The sequence below is a fragment of the Pristiophorus japonicus genome, chromosome 1, assembly GCF_044704955.1.
Source record: "Pristiophorus japonicus isolate sPriJap1 chromosome 1, sPriJap1.hap1, whole genome shotgun sequence".
NCBI classification, from domain to species: Eukaryota; Metazoa; Chordata; class Chondrichthyes; family Pristiophoridae; genus Pristiophorus; species Pristiophorus japonicus.
This window is the reverse complement of record NC_091977.1, coordinates 116983734-117001422: the sequence shown is the minus strand read 5'-3', so window position 1 is coordinate 117001422 and position 17689 is coordinate 116983734. Positions and strand designations below refer to the sequence as shown.

The following is a 17689-nucleotide window of genomic DNA, read 5'->3' as shown; positions in this document are numbered from 1 at the left end:
GCATTCCATAATAGGAAATATATTCACTGGAATAATGCCAAGAATGAGATATGTTATAGCTATGAAAAAAGGCTCAAACAATTGGCACTTTTCAATGAATGAGAAGGTTAAGGGGAGATTTAAAATTAAGATTTTGAGGGGATAAATAGTAAAAGATTGTTTCCAATGGTTAATGAATTTCTAACAATGTGGCATAGACTCAAGATTGTTACAGGAACAAAGGAGGAAATGAGATGAGTTACCCCACACCGACAAGTCATTAGAACATTCCGTTAAGGCATCTATTAAAGCAGAGTCTATAGCATCATTTAAAAAGGAATTAGGTAAGTATTTGAAACGGAAGAGTATAAAAGGGTATGTGAACGGGGAAAATAGAATTCGAGCAGATAGCACCAGATGAAAAGCTGGCACTGGCATGATAGGTTGTGTGGTATCCTTCTGTGCTGTATTTTCTATGATTGCACGCAATCTAATTCTTGGGCAGACTTTCACTGGTATGCAGATTCAGCATACATGCAATGAGGAAACTGGTTGCAAGCCTGCTATGTCAGTTTCCACCAAATTCAGAGCATCACTGCAAATGTCCTGGATTTGAACACAGATCAGAGGTGAAGAAATACTGTGCTAACCCACTACAACAGCTGATTTTCCAACATCAACTTATTTGCCAGTGTTCAGTTGATTTCCCCCCCCCCATGGAAACGATTAATATGCTTCAATTCTACGACAAGAAATGAAATGGGGCAATTCTATAAAATTGTTCTGCATTTATTAACTTCCTTCAGATTACCCATGATCTGCAGTCTTCTCGCAGTGCAATGATCAAATTCTCTCATCCGACCACAAAAGGAACTCCCACACATCCTCCATTGCTCAAAGTCCTCCAAGAAGTTCAGTTTTCTCTTTTGCACCACATTCACCACATTTATTTTAACTTCACCATCTCAATTCTCCATAAAAGCCCACATCCATCCAATACATCAATACTGTGTCCTTATCTAATGAGGTAAAACATCCTGAGGTTTATGGGATTTAGGGTAATATATTAGCATGGATCAAGGATCGGTTAACGGACAGAAAACTGAGAAGAATAAACGGGTAATTTTCAGGATAGCAGGTGTAACTAGTGGAGTGGCGCAAGGCTCCTTGCTTAGGCCTCAGCGACTTACAATCTATTACAACGACTTCGATGAGGGGACCGAGTGTAATGTATCCAAGTTTCCTGACGATACAAAACTAGGTGGGAAAATAAGCTGCGAGGAGGACGTAGAGAGACTGCAAAGGGACATAGATCGTTTAAGTGATCGGACAAAAAGGTTGCATAATGCGGGGAAGGAAGAAATTACCCACTTTGGTAGGAAATATAGAAAAGCAGAATTTTTTTTTAAGACGGGGAGAACAGTAAATGTTGGGATTCAGAGGGATTTCAGTATTCTTGTACACAAATCACAAAGTTCACATGCAAGTACAGCAAGCAATTAGGATAGTAAATGGTATGTTAGCCTTTATTGCAAGCAGGTTGGAGTACAAGAGTAAACAAAGTCTTGCTGTGATTAAATAGGGCTTTGGTGGAGTACTGTGTTCTAAGGAAGGATATACTTGTCTTCGAGGGGGTGCAACAAAGGTTAACTGGATTGATTCCGAGAGAGTTGTCCTCTTCGAAGAGATATATTTTCTGGAATTTAGAAGAACGAGAGGTGATCTCATTGAAAGGTATAAAATTCTTAGAGGGCTTGACTGGGTAGATGTTGAGAAGCTGTTTCCCGTGGAGGAAGAGTCTAGAACTCGGCGTCATTGTCTCAGGATAAGAAGTCGGCCATTTAGGACTGAGATGAGGAGAAATTTCTTCACTCAGAGGGTTGTGAATCTTTGGAAATCTCTACTCCAGACAGCTGTGGATGATCAGTCCATGAGTATATTTAAGAGTGCGATCGATAAATTTTTGGTTACTAAGGGAATCAAGGGATGTGGATTTCGGTCGGGAAAGTGGACTTGAGGTCGAAGATCAGCCTTGATCTTATTGAGTACACAACGTGGCTTAAGGCGTCGTATGGCCTACTACTGCTCCTATTTCTTATTTTTTGATGTACCTCTTGCATAGAATACAAGAATATAATGAAGAAGATAATGAAGAAGAAGCATAGAAACATAGAAACATAGAAACATAGAAAATAGGTGCAGGAGTAGGCCATTCGGCCCTTCTAGCCTGCACCGCCATTCAATGAGTTCATGGCTGAACATTCAACTTCAGTACCCCATTCCTGCTTTCTCGCCATACCCCTTGATCCCCCTAGCAGTAAGGACCTCATCTAACTCCTTTTTGAATATATTTAGTGAATTGGCCTCAACAACTTTCTGTGGTAGAGAATTCCACAGGTTCACCACTCTCTGGGTGAAGAAGTTCCTCCGCATCTCGGTCCTAAATGGCTTACCCCTTATCCTTAGACTGTGACCCCTGGTTCTGGACTTCCCCAACATTGGGAACATTCTTCCTGCATCTAACCTGTCTAACCCTGTCAGAATTTTATATGTTTCTATGAGGTCCCCTCTCATTCTTCTGAACTCCAGTGAATACAAGCCCAGTTGATCCAGTCTTTCTTGATAGGTCAGTCCCGCCATCCCGGGAATCAGTCTGGTGAACCTTCGCTGCACTCCCTCAATAGCAAGAATGTCCTTCCTCAGGTTAGGAGACCAAAACTGTACACAATACTCCAGGTGTGGCCTCACCAATGCCCTGTACAACTGTAGCAACACCTCCCTGCCCCTGTACTCAAATCCCCTTGCTATGAAGGCCAACATGCCATTTGCTTTCTTAACCGCCTGCTGCACCTGCATGCCAACCTTCAATGACTGATGTACCATGACACCCAGGTCTCTTTGCACCTCCCCTTTTCCTAATCTGTCACCATTCAGATAATAGTCTGTCTCTCTGTTTTTACCACCAAAGTGGATAACCTCACATTTATCCACATTATACTTCATCTGCCATGCATTTGCCCACTCACCCAACCTATCCAAGTCGCTCTGCAGCCTCACAGCATCCTCCTCGCAGCTCACACTGCCACCCAACTTAGTGTCATCCGCAAATTTGGAGATACTACATTTAATCCCCTCATCTAAATCATTAATGTACAGTGTAAACAGCTGGGGCCCCAGCACAGAACCTTGCGGTACCCCACTAGTCACTGCCTGCCATTCTGAAAAGTACCCATTTACTCCTACTCTTTGCTTCCTGTCTGACAACCAGTTCTCAATCCATGTCAGTACACTACCCCCAATCCCATGTGCTCTAACTTTGCACATCAATCTCTTGTGTGGGACCTTGTCGAACGCCTTCTGAAAGTCCAAATATACCACATCAACTGGTTCTCCCTTATCCACTCTACTGGAAACATCCTCAAAAAATTCCAGAAGATTTGTCAAGCATGATTTCCCTTTCACAAATCCATGCTGACTTGGACCTATCATGTCACCTCTTTCCAAATGCACTGCTATGACATCCTTAATAATTGATTCCATCATTTTACCCACTACCGATGTCAGGCTGACCGGTCTATAATTCCCTGTTTTCTCTCTCCCTCCTTTTTTAAAAAGTGGGGTTACATTGGCTACCCTCCACTCCATAGGAACTGATCCAGAGTCAATGGAATGTTGGAAAATGACTGTCAACGCATCCACTATTTCCAAGGCCACCTCCTTAAGTACTCTGGGATGCAGTCCATCAGGCCCTGGGGATTTATCGGCCTTCAATCCCATCAATTTCCCCAACACAATTTCCCGGCTAATAAGGATTTCCCTCAGTTCCTCCTCCTTACTAGACCCCCCGACCCCTTTTATAACCGGAAGGTTGTTCGTGTCCTCCTTCGTGAATACCGAACCAAAGTACTTGTTCAATTGGTCCGCCATTTCTTTGTTCCCCGTTATGACTTCCCCTGATTCTGACTGCAGGGGACCTACATTTGTCTTTACTAACCTTTTTCTCTTTACATATCTATAGAAACTTTTGCAATAAACAAAACAAAATTGCAAATGTCTGCATTATTAAATTTATGGGAGAGCTAATACGTGGACAACTCTGAAATAAATAAATGGACATTAAGCTTGCTCCAATCTTCCCATTATAGCCTTGGATTAACGTTTCACCCGTCTTTCGGATGATACATTAAACAGAGGCCCCGTTTGCCCTCTCAGGTGGACGTAAAAGATTCTCTAGCACTATTTTGAAGAAGAGCAGGGGAGTTATCCCCGGTATCTCAGCCAATATTTATCCATCTATCAACATCACGAAAACAGATTATCTTGTCATTATCACATTGCTATTTGTGGGAGCTTCAGTGTGCAAATTGGCTGCCGTGTTTCCCACATTACAACAGTGACTTGACTTCAAAAAGTACTTCATTTGCTGTAAAGCGCTTTGGAATGTCTAGTGGTCATGAAAAGCGTTATATAAATGCATTCCTTTCTTTTTACTTAAATCCAGTTATTTTGTTTCAAAGGTTTGTTATATAAATGGGTAATTTTCCAGTTGACAAACAGTGACTAGTGGGGTACTGCAGGGATCGGTACTGGGGCCTCAACTATTTCCAATCTATATTAATGACTTGGATGAAGGGACCGAGTGTAATATAGCCACGTTTGCTGATGAGAAAGCAAATTGTTAGGAGGACACAACAAATCTGCAGAGGGATAGAGACAGGCCAAGTGAGTGTTCAAAAATCTGGCAGATGTAATATAGGTCCCAAGTTTCCACACGTGGCGAAAAAGGCGCCCCTCAGAGCTGGGCGCCTGAAAAAAAACGCGGTATTCTCGAGCTCCTTGCAGCTCGATGTCTGCTTGGCGCAGCGCACAGGGGGCGGAGCCTACCACTCGCGCCGATTTTGTAAGTAGGAGGGGGCGGGTACAATTTAAATGAGTTTTTTTGGTGCCGGCAACCCTGCGCGTGCGCGTTGGAGCGTTCGCGCACGCGCAGTCTGAAGTAAACATTGGCACTCGGCCATTTTTAAAAGTGCTGCAGAAAAAGTGAAAATTTGTTTATTGAACCCTTGCAAAGGCTTGCATTTTAATTTTCTTGATATTTCTGTGTGTGAGGGAGTGCTTTTAGCAGTCAGTCCCCCTCACAGCTCGAAGGCTGCTGCTGCTCCCGACCAGCCACTGATGCCGATGCAATCCCATGGCCGAATGGCCTCAAGTCCATTCGGGTGCTGCATCTTCGCGGGAAATGAAGGCCTGCCTCAAGCACCAAGGCTGCTTGCTGCCTGCCCCTGCCCCCGAGACTGACACCACACCGCTGCTTGCTGCCTGGCCCCGAGACCGACGCCACACCGCTGCCTGAAAGGCCTGCCTGAAGCACTTTCACACAGGTAGGAACATGGTTTATTTAATCTTTTCTTTGCTTATAAATTTTTATTCAGGTTGGATTTATTTGTATAATATTTGTATAAGTATAACTAAGGATTGATTGTAGAATGTAATGACTTCCCTTCCCCCCCCCCTCCCCCCCATCTCGTTCCCGACGCCTAATTTGTAACCTGCGCCTGATTTTTTAAAGTGTAGACAAGGTTTTTTCAAGCGTACAAAAATCTTCACTTGCTCCATTCTAAGTTAGTTTGGAGTACGTTTTCACTGTGGAAACTTTCAAATCAGGCGTCAGTGGCCCGACACGCCCCCTTTTGAAAAAAAAATTCAGTTCCAAAGTGAAACTGTTCTACCTGATGAGAACTGCAGAAAACTAAATGTGGAGAATTCCGATTTCTAAGATACTCCGTTCTGCACCAGTTGCTCCTAAAAATCAGGAGCAAATCATGTGGAAACTTGGGGCCATAATGTGGGAAAATGTGAGGTTATCCACTTTGGCAGAAAAAAAATAGAAAAGCAAATTACAATTTAAATGGAGAAAAATTGTAAAGTGTTGCAGTACAGAGGGACCTGGGATCCTTGTGCATGAAACACAAAAAGTTAGTATGCAGGTACAGCAAGTAATCAGGAAGGCAAATGGAATGTTGGCCTTTATTGCAAGGGAGATAGAGTATAAAAGCAGAGAAGTCCTGCTACAACTGTACAGGGTATTGGTGAGGCCACATCTAGAGTATTGCGTACAGTTTTGGTCTCCGTATTTAAGGAAGGAGATACTTGCATTGGAGGCTGTTCAGAGAAGGTTCACTCGGTTGATTCCAGTGATGAGGGGGTTGACTTATGAAGATAGGTTGAGTAGGTTGGGCCTGTACACATTGAAGTTCAGAAGCATGAGAGGTGATCTTATCGAAACATATAAGATAATGAGGGGCTCGACAAGGTGGATGCAGAGAGGATATTTCCACTCATAGGTGAAACTAAAACTAGGGGACAAAGTCTCAGAATAAGGGGCCGCACATTCAAAACAGAGGTGAGGAGGAATTTCTTCTCTGAGGATTGTAAATCTATGGAATTCTCTGCCCTAGAGAGCTGTGGAGGCAGTGTCTTTGAATATATTTAAGGCGGAGATAGACAGATTTTTGAGCGATGAGAGTAAAGGGTTATGGGGAGCGGGCAGGGACGTAGAACTGAGTCCATGATCAGATCAGCCATGATCTTATTGAATGGCAGAGCAGGTTCGATGGGCCAAATGGCCTAATCCTGCTCCTATTTCTTATGTTCTTATGCCATTGTTGTAAGTTTACTTACAATCACACTTCTTAATCAGTTTACATCCCAATAACCAGTCCAGGCAGCAGGCGATCGAAGGGGTCGTTCAGCCCGACTGCCTGCCTGCCTCTCTTCCATGGCTACGTTCGCGCCAGGGTGTCCCTGGAGATGGAGCACATGGTGTCCACTGGTACGCTCGAGGCCTTCCATGAAAGGTGGGCACCGGAGGGACTGGGTGCATCATCACCCCTGGCAAGCAAATCTTAGTTTGATTTGTTTAATGTCCAAAGTTTAAGTTGTGAATTTGTCGGTTCCAGTGCCCCTTTTAAGGGGGGCACTTGATTTATAGTTTTACCTAAAATAGTTGTAGAGCTGTTGAGTTGGAAGTGGCTAAGCCAGTCACATGATGTTCACAAGGCTCAATAAAACCCCAGCCAGTTGGGTTCAGGGGATCCACGATGAGGTAGGTATTGAGAGCCTGGTGGATGAACTGGTAACGTGTTGAGATTGTTAAAACTTTGCTGATAAACCAATCATTTCTTAATAGCAATGTGTTGCCATGAATTCTTAAGCAAATAACCCATTAAACAAATTCATTACACCTGTTTGATTCACCTTTCAAGTATTTCATATAATCTCTCATTTGAATCTAATCTATTACATCATAAGTGCGCTTCAGGGTGTAAAGGATAATTAAGGGATATGGCAATAGAGCGTTCACATGAAATTAGAACCACTGCTTACGTGGAGGAAAAACACCAATACAGATTGGTTGGGCCGAATGGCCTGTTTCCGTGTTCTATTTTCTATGCAGTTTTTCACTGATTTTGAACCCAATTTCTAAACCAACAGACTGTCTTTCGATGACTATGATCGGAATACATTGAAAAGATCGGATGATAAAGCACACTTTGTTTCACTTTTCTTTTGATCTTTGTCCATTTTACCAACTCATTATAACTTGTACTGTTCTCCATCAAGATACCGAATACTGAGCATGTTTTTTCTATCAACTCCAAGCCTATTCAGGAAATCATGATAAAGAAAGGGAAAATAGAATGAGAGAGTAAACTAGCGATAGACATAAAAACAGACTGTAAAAGCTACAATCGGTATGTAAAAAGGAAAAGAATAGCAAAAGTAAATATGGGTCCCTTACAGACTGAGACAGGAGATATTATGGGCCCGAAGTTGGTGGACATACCGCCTGCGGACACCGTCCAAAATCGCAAAATTGATCGGAAAAAACCAACATACCGCCCGGCGGGAAATTCATCAGCGACATACCGTCGGGCGGTATGCATACCGTCCACCCACACAGAGCACCCTACAGACCGCCCAAAATTTGGTCGCATATTGCCGACATACCACCGGAGTTGCACACCGTCTGAAAAAAGGTGGTTTTAAGCCAATGGTATGTCGGCGTTATGTAAACTACAATGTTCCTCCACCCGCCCTCCCCCAGCAATCTATTTCTCTCCCCCACCCCACAGCCATCTATTTCACTCCCGCCCCTCCCAGCGATCTATTTCTCTCCCCTTCCCAAAGATCTAATCCTCCCTCCACAGAGATCTAATCCTTCCCCCCCCCCGCCCCCACCGCCAGATATCTAGTCTGTTCCCCCCTCCCCCCCCAACCCCCCGGAGAAAAGTACGAAAATAAACAAACAATAGTAAATTGTATTCACACAACAGCTTAAGTATTATAAATAAATCAAAAACAATTAAAAATCTAAACTTACCAGAGACACTTACCTGCGACCCAACATTGGCAGTCTCTGGCCTCCGGACTGCTCTTCTCCGGCCGGGGGGGGGTGCCGACTGGGAAACGGTGGTCGATGGAAGAGCGAGCGTGCGCAGATCTCGGGACCCAAAGAGTCCAGAGTCCCAGACAACTTACTCTGCGCCGCCTGAGCAGACCGTCCATTGCACTCCGCTGATGGACCGCTCAGGACCGGCTGCACCAATTTTGCTAGCACTCTGCCCCAGCGGTACCTGATGGTATGCAACGACATACCACCGAGAAATGGGCGGACAACCAATTTCGGCCCCTATAATAGGGAACAAGGAAGTGTCAGAGAAAACAAACAGTGTGTCTGTCTTCATGGAAGACACAAAAAATTTCCCGGAAATATTGCAGAACCAAGGGTCTAGCGAGAATGAGGAACTGAAAGAAATTAGTTATAGTAAAATAATAGTACTGGAAAAATTAATGTGACTGAAAACTGATAAATCCCTTGGACTTAATGGCCTAAATCCTATGGTTTTGAAAGAGGTGGCTAGAGAGAGAATGGATGCATTGGTTGTCATCTTCCAAAATTCCATAGATTCCAGAACAGTTCCCACAGACTGGAAGGTAGCTAATGTCACCCCACTATTTAAAAGGAGGGAAGAGAGAAAATGGGGAACTACAGACCAGTTAGCCTGACATCAGTAGTCGGGAAATGCTGGAATCTATTATTAAGGACGTGTTAATAGGGTACTTAGAAAATAATAATAGGATTGGGCAGAGTCAACATGGATTTATGAAACAGAAATCATGTTTGACAAATCTGTTGAGTTTTTTGAGGTTAGAACTAATACAACAGATAAAGGGGAACCAGTGGATGTGGTGTATTTGGATTTTCAGAAGACATTCGATAAAGTGCCACACAAAAGAGGTTATTAAACAAAATTAGGGCTCATGGGATTGGGAGGATTGAGGATTGGTTAACAGACGGAAAACAGAGAGTAGGAACAAAAGTCATTTTCAGGTTGGCAGACTGTAACTAGTGGGGTGCGGCAAGGATCGGTGCTTGGGCCCTAGCTATTCACAATCTATATTAATGATTTGGAGAAAGGGACCAAATTTAACACATCCAAGTTTGCTAATGATACAAAGCTAGATGGGAATGTAAGTTGTGAGGAGGATACAAAGAGGCTGCATGGGGATTTAGACAGGCTAAGCGAATGGGCAAGAACATGGCAAATGGAATATAATGTGGGGAAATGTGAAGTTATCCACTTTGGTAGGAAAAATAGAAAAGCAGAGTATTTTTTAAATGGCGAGAGATTGGGAAATGTTGGTGTTCAGAGGGACCTGAGCATCCTTGAACATGAATCACTGAAGGTTAACATGCAGGTACAGCAAGAAATTAAGAAAGCAAATGGTACGTTGGTGTTTATTACAAGAGAATGTGAGTATAAGAATAAAGACATCTTATTGCAAATATATAGGACCCTTGGTGAGACCGCACCTGGAATGCTGTGTACAGTTTTGGTCTCCTTAACTAAGGATGGATATACTTGCCATAGAGGGAGTGCAACGAAGGTTCACCAGACTAATTCCTGGGATTGGGGGGGGGGGGGGGGGGGGGGGCGGGGTGGGGATTGTCCGATGAGGAGATTAAGCAGACTAGGCCTATATTCTCCAGAGTTTAGAAGAATGACAGGCAGTCTCATATGGGCCCAAGTTTCCCCAGGAATTGCTCCTATTTTTTTGGAGCAACTTGTTTTTTTTTGGAGTATCTTAAAAATCACAATTCTCCCCATTTAGTTTGCTCCAGTTTAAGTGAGTTCGTTCAGTTCTTTTTTAGTTCCGTTTTTTTTCAAGAGGGGGCGTTACCAGCCACTTATGCCTGTTTTGGCCATTTAAGCAAATTTAGCCAGTGAAAAGTTACTCCAAACTAACTTAGGCCAGCGTATGTGTCCACTTTTGTACGCTCAGAAAAACCTTGCGGAAACTTAAGAAATCAGCGCAGGGAGCCAGAGATTTTGGGGGGGGGGGGGGGGGTGAACGGAAGCGAGAGGATTTTCCAAACATAGAAACAAGCACTGAACACCTTCACAACAACATTAAAAAAACATAAGTACATTTAAAGCACTAAGCACCAAACAAAGCAGTACATTTAAAGCAGCAAGCACGAAACAAAGCACAAAAATAAGCATTCAATAATAAAAAATACAAGGAAGCTGAGAGGACCTGCACCTAGACACAAAGCACAAAAAGTAATAAGCAATTAATTAATAAAAAGTAAAAGGAATCCTGCACCTAAAGCATCAAGACCAAAGTAATAAGCAAATCAATCAATCAATAACAAATAAAAAATAGAAGTCCGACCTTTATGTGAAGGGCGGGGGAGGGGAGAGGAGAAGGTGGAAGTACCCTCTTGATCAAATGGTACAAATCCTCTGGAAGGTCTGGAGCTAGTCCGTTGGACTTCAGTATCCTGAGGATCTTGTTCGCAGTAACAAAACACACCTGGGCAGCACCATGGGAATCCCTTTTTATTTGATTGTGAGCTTGCAATCTTTTCCATTTGGAAGGCTGCGCGCATCTTCAGGATTCATTGCCGGGGCACAACGAGAAACCCTTGCACAAGCAAAGCATTCATTTCACGGAGACCCAATCCTGCCCCCAAACAGCGAGCAACGTTAAACAGACGAGCCTGCCCAGGTCCCATCCTACTCACGTCTTGCCCCCAATCTCTTTCCTTTCCTGCTACACCCGCCCCCCCGCCCCCCCCGAACATCTCCGAGACAGTCCCAAGGAACACTCGATGGCCTCAGTCAGAGAGAGCAATCAAGGCTTCAACGACATTTCCCAGATGCTCCCGAAGACCACGTTCTGCTGTACTTCGAGAAATCTCCATCTCGTTCATAATGAGTTCGACATCTTCCTTCTTGATGGTCACTTTTGCCAGCTCCTTCTCCCCCTTTCTTGTTTGGCTTTCTGTTCCTGGGATCTCCTGTCTCAGATGACGGATATTGCTGTCTCCAGGTCCAAGCTCAGGATCTCCTTCTCCTCCGCATAGTTGGTCACCCTGTCCAGGAGCCCATTTGGCCAGGGCTAGGGGTTTGTGTGCTTCGGGCCCCTCCCACACAGCCTGCAGAGATTCAGGGGCGAGGAGCTACTGCACATGCGTACACACTCTAGCGCGCATGTGCAGAGGTCCCGGCACTATTTTCAGCGCCGGGACCTGGCTCCACCCCCCCACTGGATGTGGTGCGCTACGCTGAGCCCGAAGACGTCCCGAGGAACAGGAAGAATTCCTTGTTAAGTTTTAGGCACACTTATTGTTCCAGAAAGTCAGCGCACCCCCGTTCTAAGTGTCACGGCAAACTTGGGTCCATTGAAACATACAAAATTCTTACAGGGTTAAACAGGGTAGATGCAGGGAGGATGTTTCCCCTGGCTGGGGAGTCTGGAACCAGGGGTCACAATCACATAATAAGGGGTCGACCGTTTCGGACTGAGATGAGGAGAAACTTCTTCTCTCAGAGAGTGGTGGATCTTTAGAATTCTTAACCCGAGGGCAGTGGAAACTCAGACTTTGAGTATATTCAAGACAGAGATCGATAGATTTTTGAATATTAAGGGAATCAAGGGATATGGGACTGTGCAGGGAAGTAGAGTTGAGGTAGAAGATTAGCTATGATGTTATTGAATGGTAGAGCAGGCTCAAGAGGTCAAATGGCCTACTCCTGCTCCTAATTCTTATGTTCTTAACAGAAACACAGCAATCCACAGCACAGAAGGCCATTTCGGCCCATCGTGTCCGCGCTGGCTGACAAAGAGCCACACGGCCCTCGGTCAGTAGCCCTGAAGGTTGCAAATAAACCTATGAACAATGGCAGAAAGGTAAGGAACACCCAGCCCAAACAGTCCGCCCCACACAACTGCAACACCCCTTGCACCGAAACATTCTGCACTCCACCCCAACCGGAGCCACGTGATCTCCTGAGAGAGAAAAAAAAACAGATAAAAACCCAGGCCAATCGGGGAAAAAAAAAATCTGGGAAAATTCCTCTCCACCCCATCCAGGCGATTGAAACTAGTCCAGGAGATCACCATGGCCATATGTGATTCACTGCAGTACTTACCATCGTATCGGCGCCAGCCAACACGAGGTTATCCAGTCTAATCCCACTTACCAGCTCTAGGTCCATAACCCTGCAGGTTACAGCACTTTAAGTGCCGGTCGAAGCACCTTTTAAATGTGGTGCATCCACCACCCTTCCAGGCAGCGAGTTCCAGACCCCCACAACCCTCTGCGTGAAGAAGCCTCCCCTCATATCCCCTCTGAACCTTCCACCAACCACCTTAAAATGATGCCCCTTTGTAATTGACCCCTCCACCAAGGGAAATAGGCCTTTGCTATCTCCAGGCCCCTCAAAATGTTGTACACCTCAATCAGGTCTCCTCTCAGCCTCCTCTATTCCAATGAGAACAACCCCAGCCTATCCAATCAGTCCTCATAGTCAAGATTCTCCATTCCAGGCAGCATCCTAGTAATTCTCCTCTGCACCCTCTCTAGTGCAATCACATCCTCCCTTTTATACGATGACCAGAACTGCACGCAATACTTCAGCTGTGGCCTAACCAGAGTATTATACAATTTAAGCATAATCTCCCTGCTCTTGTAATCTATGCCTCAGCCAATAAAGGCAAGCATTCCATATGCCGTCTTAATCACCTTATCCACCTTGACTGCTACTTTCAGGGATCTGTGGACAAGCATTCCAAAGACCCTTTGTTCATCTACACTTTTAAGCAGCCTACCGCTTATTGTGTATACCCTTTCCTTAGTAGCCCTCCTGAAGTGCATTATCTCACACTTCTCCAAATTAAATTCCATTTGCCACTGCTTTGCCCACCTGATGGACTGCAGGAGGATATCAATGACTTTCCTCTTCATTTAAAAACCACACAGCCAATTTTAGTGTCATCTGCAAACTTCTTAATCATACTCCCTATATTCAAATCTAGATCATTGATGTATACCACAAAAAGCAAGGGACCCAGTACTGAGCCCTGCGGAACCCCACTGGAAACATCCTTCCAATCAAAAAACATCCATCAACCATTACCCTTTGCTTCCTACCTCGAAGCCAATTTTGGATCCAACTAGCCATTTTGCCCTGGATTCCATGGGCTTTAACTTTGGTGATCAGTCTACCATGTGGGACCTTATCAAAAGCCTTGCTAACATCCATAAACACTACATCGTACGCACTACCTTCATCGGCCCTCCTGGTTACCTCCTCAAAAAATTCAATCAGGTTCGTCAAACACGATCTTTCTTTAACAAATCCGTGCTGACTGTCCCTAATTAATCATTGCCTTTCCAAATGTAGATTTATCCTGCCTTTCAGGATTTTTTCCAATAATTTTCCCACCACTGAGGTTAGGCTGACAGGCCTGTAATTACTCGGCCTATCCCTTTCTCCCTTCTTAAACAAGGGTACCACATTAGCAGTCCTGCAGTACCATGCCCAAATCCAAAGAGGACTGGAAAATAATGGTCAAGGCCTTTGCTATTTCCTCTTTTACTTCGCTCAACAGTCTAGGATGCATTTCATCCAGGCCTGGGGATGTATCCACTTTCAAAGCTGCTAAACCCCTCAATACCTCCTCTCTCACTATGTTTAATTCATCCAGAATTTCACACTTCTCCTCGATAGCAGTATCTGCATTGCCTCTTTCCATGTGAAAACAAACACAAAGCATTCATTCAGAACCATACCAACATCTTCCATCTCCACCCAAAGATTACCCTTTTGGTCTCTAATCGGCCCTATCCTTTCTTGAGTTATCCTCTTGCTCTTAATATATTTATAGAACATCTTTGGGTTTTCCTTAATTTTACTAGCCAAGAATTTTTCATGCTCTCTCTTAGCATTCCTAATATCCTTTTTAATTTTGCCTCTTAACTTCCTATATTCCTCCAAAGATTCTACAGTATTTAGCCATTGGTATATGACATAAGCTTCCCTTTTTTTCTTTATCCTCCCCTCTAAGTCCCTAGACATCCAGGGGGCTCTAGAATTGTTATTCCCTTTTTCTTTAAGGGCACATGTTTGGCCTGAGCCTTCCGGTTCCCCTCCTTGAATGCCTCCCACTGTTCCCACACTAATTTACCACAAGTAGCTGTTTCCAGTCCACTGTGGCCAAATCACTCATCAACTTAGCAAATTTAGCTTTTCCCAAATTTTGGACTTTTATTCCTGGTCTATCTTTGTCCTTATCCATAACTAACTTGAATCTGACTGAATTATGGTTCAACCAAGTGCTCTCCCACTAATACCCCTTCAACCTGTCCAGCTTCATTCCCCAAAACTAAATCCAAAACCGCCCCCTCTCGTGTTGGGCTTGTTACATACTGACTAAAAAAGTTCTCTTGAATGCATTTTAAAAATTCCGCACCCTCTATACCTTTCACACTATATTTGTCCCAATCAATATTAGGATAGCTAAAATCTCCGACTACTACCCTATGGTTTTTAGACTTCACAGCAATTTGCCTACATATTTGCTCCTCTATCTCCCTCCCACTGTTTGGGGGTCTATAATGTACAGCCAGTGTGATCGCCCCTTTTTTATTTTTTAATTCGACCCATATGGCCTCAATTGATGATCCCTCTAACATATCATTCATCCTCACCGCTGTAATAGTTTCTTAAATCAATACTGCCCCCTTTCTTTTTACCCCCCTCTCTGTCTTGTCTACAAATCCTGTAACCAGGAATATTGAGCTGCCAAACCTTTTTCAACCATGTCTCTGTAATAGCTATAATGTCATACTCCCAAGTGTCTACCTGTGCTCATAGCTCATCCGCCTTATTCGCTATACTCCTTGCATTAAAGTATATACCATTTAGCACAGGAAGACCTCCTGTGATTACTACTTACTAACCCTTGTTTCCTCTGTCTTACAAATTCACTTTCTAAATTCTTGCTATCCAATTTCTGCTTTACTTCCTTCCCTATTATCTTAAGTCTTTCATACTGCACTCTGTCAAACACTATCTCATACTCGGAAGCAGAGTTGAGCTGCTTTCCATTGCTATTGCCTGCTCACAAATTATTCCCAAACCAAATATTCCTTCCTTGCTTCTAAAACTGAAACTTCCTCACTCAATTTCAAATTCACTTTAAATTATTATATATAATTTTCAGTAACATTTTCACAGCAAGATTTGTAAAACTGATGTGTCTACATTCTCCAGATTCCGTGGCCTTTTGATTTAATTATAGATCTGGCATAGTACCTAAGTAGGCCAGTTAGCTGTAGATCATATGAGAGAATTGGGTCATTTTCTGCACTCCATTCTACCCATACTGTGCAGCAACTCTCCATCTTCAACACCAGATTTTCTTCCTTCATAAACTCAATATACTCAGATCATATACTCAAGCTCTGTTCCTTCCAACTCACTGGTTTTATGTTATTAGAATGCAATTATCAATTTTTTTTTCATTCAAATGTTCTGTATTTTACTCACCTGTAAAATATTAAGCCTGCTACAACTAAAAATAGTGCTCCCGAAGTTAATGGAAAACATACATATTATGCAAAATGCAAAACATTATTTGACCTACTTAAGCTTATTTGCACAATCTTTGTAACATTCACTTCCGTAAACCAATTTTAACATTATCATGAATATGAATTTTAGAAGCTAGCATTGAACAATATCAATCTTTTTAGTCGAATACTTGAATATTTTCTCTGACACAGTTTTCATTTTTATAGAAATGTAAAGGGCACTGTTCAAAAACATGTAACTGGTGTTATGGATAGCATTCTATATTGACACACAGTTCTTGCAAAAGTGTAATTTTTTAACATGACTAGAGTACGCAAAAGCCTAGGCTAATTTTTACTGCATTGCTGATTGGCTGACATGCAAACTTCTTCTCATTGAATAGTTCACAAATTGTAATTTTTGGGAGTGGCAAATTTATAATTTTTGGATGAGGAGAACAAACTCTGGTAGCACAAGATTAATTCGGGGGGCAGGGGGGGTGGTATATGCAGGCATGCCCAATGAAGGAAGTACTTGTGGGCATTTTCCGGTAGGAATAATGGCAAGGCCATCACATCTCACCGTTATTAAGGAGTAAATACGGCAGAAACTTCGAGCATCTGCACATGCGCAGTTAAACATGAAAATCACAAAGTTGCTGATTTGCCCTGCTCTTCCAGAAGCTTCACTGCACCGGTCCCTCGCTGAGAGATTCGGCATGAAGATACATGAAGGGCGTGAACCTCTCTGACACTGAAAATTTACCTTTACAAGAGTGGAGTCTCATTCCTTCAAATTTTAATCATTGTTCGAGATTTTTTTTTTTTAAATAGTTATTTACACTTTTAGTCTCATTTAACTCTCAATCCTATCTTTTTTTCTCTCTCTTTATTTTTCAGAGAATATTTAATTCAAACTTACACTTCCTGGTTTCGACTTTGCGTATCTCAGTAAGGATTCTTCAATCTGATTGATTGAAGAGACACGCTGCTGTTTTCCCTGATCGCACAGGTCCCAGGCCCACTGTGGATGAGCGCCGCACTGAAATGGCTCTCTAATTACTGTAAGTTGCCACACAAAAGCCCATTAAATTCTGTGGGCAGCTGTAAGCATAAGGAATGGCAAGCGCCATTGCTTCGCCGCTGACCACAAAATCTGGGCCAACAATATTTTCCATATTTTTGCAGTGAGATTCTTTTCCACCAGATTGCCTATAAAGATAGATTTCTTTCCATTCTATAATGTTCATTAACAACAACAACAACTTGTATTTATATAGCACCTTTAACGTAGTGAAACGTCCTAAGGCGCTTCACAGGAGTATTATGAGATAAACAATTTGACACCGTGCCACATAATTAGAAATTAGTGCAGGTGACCAAAAGCTTGGTCAAAAAGAGGTATGTTTTAAGGAGAGTCTTGAAGGAGGAAAGAGAGGTAGCGAGGTGGAGGGGTTTAGACAGAGAGTTCCAGAGCTTGGGGTCTACACAACAGAAGACACAGCCGCCAATGGTTGAGCAATTATAATCAGGGATGCTCAAGAGGGCAGCATTAGAGGAGCGCAGGTATCTCGGAGCAGATGGTAATACAAATAAAACTTCTCTGTAGATCAAAAAAAGCATCAGCAATGCCAATGTTACATCTTTAGCTGCTCACAGACTTCAACAAAAAGGCAACAAAATAGTGACACAGTGGGGTTTTTTTTTTTAAAACAAAAATCTAAATTTAATATATCCAGTTCACAGCCTGAACTCAGCAAGTGACTCAGGGAAAAGGCAATC

The 17689-nt window shown here is 43.2% G+C and overlaps 1 protein-coding gene across 1 annotated transcript in view; it reads right to left on the bottom strand.

The window, feature by feature from the left end:
* The window catches only part of LOC139265549 (guanine nucleotide-binding protein G(q) subunit alpha), a 285119-nt gene that overhangs the window by 247586 nt on the left and 19844 nt on the right, over positions 1-17689 (bottom strand). The window lies entirely within an intron of this gene.